Here is a 5752-nt window from a genome sequence, read left to right as displayed (position 1 = left end):
AACAGGATGCTGCCTGGTTTAGGGAGTATGGATTATGATCAGATTAAGGGAGCTAGGGCTTTACTCTTTGGAGAGAAGGAGGATGAGAGGAGACATGATAGAGGTGTACAAGATATTAAGAGGAATAGACAGAGTGGACAGCCAGTGCCTCTTCCCCAGGGCACCACTGCTCAGTACAAGAGGATATGGCTTTAAGGTAAGGGGAGGGATGTTCAAGAGGGATATTAGAGGAAGGTTTTTTACTCAGAGAGTGGTTGGTACAAGGAATGCACTGCCTGAGTCAGTGGTGGAGGCAGATACACTAGTGAAGTTTAAGAGATTACTAGACAGGTATATGGAGGAATTTAAGGTGGGGAGTTATTTGGGAGGGAGGGTTTGAGGGTCGGCACAACATTGTGGGCCGAAGGGCCTGTAATGTGCTGTACTATTCCATGTTCTATGAAATTGTGCAGGTGCTTTTCACCTGGGCTGCCTTATAAACAGCTTAAATTGACCTCAGTTTGAATAATATGCAATGATATAGAAAGCTGCAAACAATGTACCTATATTGATATTTTTGTATTGAACTACATGTGTGAATTTGATGTCTGCTTCCTGACAGAAACGTCAGAAATGGATGACCTAACTGCCCAGGTGAGATTAATGAAGACCCAGAATCATACAGTAAATGGAGCTGTGTGATGGTACCACAGTAATGGTAAAACTATTTGGTCTGCTCTGATGTCCTCTGCATTGATTTGCATCTAGTTATGATACCAATAAAACATTATTTATCATTGGCCATTTGTTATCAGCTCTGATGTCTATTTCTATACCTTTGACTCAGAAACAGAATCATAATTTCAGACTGATACATCAGTCTTCACCAGTTATACTGAGTGACAAGTCATATGCTAGAAAAGTGTGAATACAAGACTATAATCAGGTCACTGTGATTGATGGCTTTAGTCTACAATTTTCACTGTCATATATGTCTCATAAATTCCCCCCATAAGATCATTGTGGATACCTTGTGGATAAATCATTGAGGAAACGTCAGTTGCTAATATATTAGCATTGATTTCTAATTTAGTGTAGGGGAGAATATCGCTCTTCTAAAGTTTAAAAAGGATTAATTTATCATATTATATATATTCATTTGAAGTTGCCTAATTTTGAATGAAATGATTGTTAGTAGTGCAGCAATTAGCTTCTTGTCATTTTTTGATGTAATAGTTTTTGATATTTCTTTGATGTTGGAAAACTTGATCAAGATTCTAATTGGTTGCATCACCATCTGTTATGGGGGTATGGGGGGGGGGGGGAGTCACTGGACAGGAAGCTGCAGAGGGTTGCAAACTCAGCCAGCTCTATCATGGGCACTAGCCTCCCCTGCCTGGAAGACATCTTCAAAATGTGATGCCTCAGAAAGGGGGCATCCATCATTAAGTACCCTCCTCACCCAGGACAGGCTCCCTTCTAATTACTGCCATCAGAGAGAAGGTACAGGAGCCTGAAAGCATACACTCAATGTTTTAGGAACAGCTTCTTCCCTAGATTTCTGAACGGACAATGGATCAGCCCATGAACCCTACCTCATTATTTTTGCTCTCTTTTTGCACTACTTATTTAGTTTATTTTATATATATTTTCCTTCAGAATCAGAATCATTCTCAGGTTTAATATCACTGTAAAGTTTGCTGACTTTGCAGCAGCAGTACGATGCAATACATAGCAACAGAGAAAAAAATGAATTACAGTAAGTGAGGTAGTGTTCACGGGTTCAATGTCCATTCAGAAATCGGATGGCAGAGGGGAGGAAGCTGTTCCTGGATCATTGAGTGTGTGCCTTTAGGCTCTTGTACCTCCTTCCGGATGGTAGCAATGAGACAGGGCATAACCTAGGTGATGGGCATCCTTAATGATAGATACTACCTTTTCAAGGCTTCACTCCTTGAGGGTGCCCTGCATACTACGAAGGCTAGTGCCCATGATGGAGTTGACTAAGTTTACAACTCTCTGCAACTTAGGCTCTCCCCACGCCCCCCCCCCCCACCCCCACTCCAATACGATGATGCAAACAGTTAGAATGCTCTCCACAGTGCATATGTAGAACATTCTGAGAGTTTTTGGAGACATACAGAAACAAATCTTCTCAAACTCCAATGAAGTATAGCTGCTGCCCTGCCTTCTTTATAACTGCATCAATATATTGGGTCCAGGTTAGATTCTCAGAGATATTGACACCCAGGAACTTGAAATTGCTCACTCTTTCCACTTCTGATCCCTCTATGAGCACTGATGTGTATTCTCCCATCTTACCCTTTCCGAAGTCCACATTCAGTTCATTGGTCTTACTGACATTGAGTGCAAGGTTGTTGCTATGACACCACTCAACTAGCCTGATATATCTCACTCCTGTATGCTGTCTCGTTACCATCTGAAACTCTGTCAATAATTGGCGTACCGTCAGCAAAATTATAGATGTCATTTGATCTGTGTCTAACTACACAGTCATGGGTGTAGAGAGAGTAGAGGAGTGGTCTAAGCACACATTCCTGAGCTGTGCCAGAGTTGATCGTCAGCGAGGTGGAGATGTTGATTCCGATCTGCACAGACTGTAGTCTTCCGGTTAGGAAGTCTAGGATCAGTTATAGAGGGAGGTACAGATAAATTGTAATTTAAATTGTAATTTATAGTGTTTTATGTATTGCAGTGTGTCCTGCTGCCACAAAACAATAAATTTCATGACATATGTCAGTGATACTAAACCTGATTCTGACAGTACAATATTCTCTTTCCCATTATTTGAAGAAGCCACAATTGGTTAGACAGTTCAACAATTCTCATTTTGCCTGTGACTTTGTTTAGTAATTCATCAACATGAAAGGAATCAAAGCTTCAAAGGAAAGGGTGTGGAAAAGTTGAAAAGACAACTTTTCCATGCTAGGCTTGCAGGATAGGAAACTATGACAGGGAATACTTCCTAATATTTATACAATACAATAATATATATAAAAACCATGTTGAAAAATCTAAGTGTCATACTCCTCCCTGATGATAAGCAAAGTAAAGAGATGACAGAAATAGTTCACTACAATAACATAATAGACAACAATAAAAGAACCACTTTGAAAAGCAGTGTTTAATTAAAATCAGTGTGACAAAAAAATCACCAAGAAATGGCTAAGCAGATGCATTTTTAAACAGAAACATTTTTAGTAGAACATCTCACTGTTTTATAAGTGTTTAATAAAACAAAATTACAGCTCAATCTTAGTACATCAAAGTAACTACATTTTGGATGTCTGGTAAAGAGTGAAAATACCACTTTAATCTTATTCCTAAACTGACAAAGCAGATGTTGCCTCTTATAGGAACTGCTAAACTTTCATTTTGCTGGATTTTTTTCAACCACTATTCCATCCCTGAACAAGGAAGCTAATTATTATGTAAGATTCCATGAAATTTATTTGAACTTATATTTCTAGTCCTGATCTTTGAAGTGCTATTCTGGGTTTAACTCTCCTGTCTCACCTGGTGAAATTATTTATTCAATAACTTAAAAAGACACATTTTCTTTTGCTCATTAATAATGTATCAGTGCTAAAACTGCTCCAAAATAATTGTGAGATTCTATATTTTCTGATGAATGACTGGCCCTTTACTTGCCTCTCACTTTTTAAACTCCTCCATTTAAAATAAAATGTTCCCAAAAATAAAACATCCCTTCAGGTAGTACAATCTTTTTAGGATTTTATCTCCAGGCAAATGCCATTCTGTGAATGGATTAATTTGGATGGAAGCACATTTGCCAAGTATTAAATGCAAATGTAAGGATGATTATTATTTTTGTTTCCCAATAGAGCTTCTCTTTTGTACGCTCCCAGTATGGTAGTAAAAGAAAATACTTTAATCGATATAGTCACTTTCATGCCTTCTAGATTCCTCAAATTGCTTTAGTTAATGAAATAATTCTCTGGATTGTTATTACTATAGTGATGAAGTATCACTACGAATTTGTGCATATCTTAATGCCACAAGCAGCTTTATATTAATGAGCAGATAATCTATTAACTCCAGCATGGATGATCCCAAGCTTGGCTGTGAAAGGAGGAGGGTTCAGTATGGGGTTAGCAAACCCATCCCACTAAAAACCCAGAGCTACAAAAATGCCAATAGAAGCTCCAAAGACCCCATTTCTGGGAAAGGGAAAACCTTTGTCAAGAAGACCAAGAAGATGACAAACTGCTGTCAGTGGTCTATGTCACAGCAGGGATGATGGGTTTAAATAAGTAAGTAAGAAAGTTAATCTATTGAATAACTAATACATATTGGCCAAAAGTGACAACAATTCCTCTGCTCTGCTTCAAAACAGCATTGTGGAACAATAGTGGAAGGTGTGGCAGGTTTTGGCTTCGCAATTTATGATATCTCTAGTGATGTAGTATTCACTGGGAACTACATAGAAGTATTAGCCTATATTTTTGAGTACTGGAGTGGTGCTCAAAAATATAGGCTAATATAACTTCCTTAATGCAAATACCCACTGAGCTATAACTAGCACTTAACATGTTGGCAATAGTTAAAATTAACACAAAAGCAGGGAAATTTAAACCACATTATTTAATTATCTGATTTTAAAGGCCCAACTAACTGCTCATTATTTTTCTCTATTGACACGACGTCCCCTTTTTTTTTTTAAATAATAAAAGTTCTCAATTCCATCCAGAGTTATACCAATCCATGCTGTTTTAAACAGTCCATAAACAGAGCTTGGAATTAAACCATCACACTACTAAGTGCTCCATCTGCCTTAACTGATTTCCGCAACTGCTTTATATTTTGTCAGTTTGTGAACATACTTTAAATAAAGACTAATATGCCTACAAAGAACCTCATAACTCCAGAGTAAACAGTCAGTCCTGCCTGAACCATTCCCGGCTACTTTGTAAATGTCCACTGAAGCAGCGGCTGTAAGAATGGGACAGGAGGTTTACAATGACCATCTTAAAGATGTCTTGCTACTACAGCTCTCACCTAGAAGCCACTAATAAAGGATAGTCAAGAGTGAAAGGTGAAAGCAGGAATGATTAATTGTTTTCTTTTGGACAGATCTAAAAGTGTGCCCACATTAGATCACTGCCAATAATGTTAAAACTTTGAAACTATGGGAATTGGCTTTAGCATGGAATTAGACATTTTTTTTCCCATTGTTGAACTTAATTCTTCAGTTTAGCCAGACCTGACACAACAATCACAATAACTTGCCAACACTGCTAACTGTGCGAACACAGACTGACAAGTCCCAGCAGGTGGTTACTATCAGCGGAGGGCAAAAGGACTTTGCCAGAGAAGAACTCTTCAGGAAAGAAAGAAGATGATGGTAATCTAGAATCTAAATGAAATTCAAGTCATTTGCCCTGATTATCAAATGTCAGGCCCAGGAACTGTGACTACACCGAAGTTCAGAATCCCTTACTAAGTTCCGCCTTTGTCCTCCACATTTGCGCCCTGAGCTTCTGCTACTGCTTTTACGTAACTTCTAAATTCCCTTGCCAGTCCTTTCTTTTCCCCTTTCTTTACAAGGCAGCCTGTCTTTCACAATCGCCGTTTCTATTTCTGCACTCTGAGAGATATTTATGCAATTACAAAGAAAAAGCAGGTTCCAACACTATTCTAGTGCAATATTGGGTCCCGATTTCAAGGTATTAATTCTGAATATCGAAAACCAAGAACCAATACGCTGATTCTACATTTGGTCTCCATGCTT

The sequence above is a fragment of the Hemitrygon akajei genome, chromosome 2 (assembly GCF_048418815.1).
Source record: "Hemitrygon akajei chromosome 2, sHemAka1.3, whole genome shotgun sequence".
In the NCBI taxonomy this organism is placed as follows: Eukaryota; Metazoa; Chordata; class Chondrichthyes; order Myliobatiformes; family Dasyatidae; genus Hemitrygon; species Hemitrygon akajei.
Note: the sequence above shows the minus strand (reverse complement) of the source record.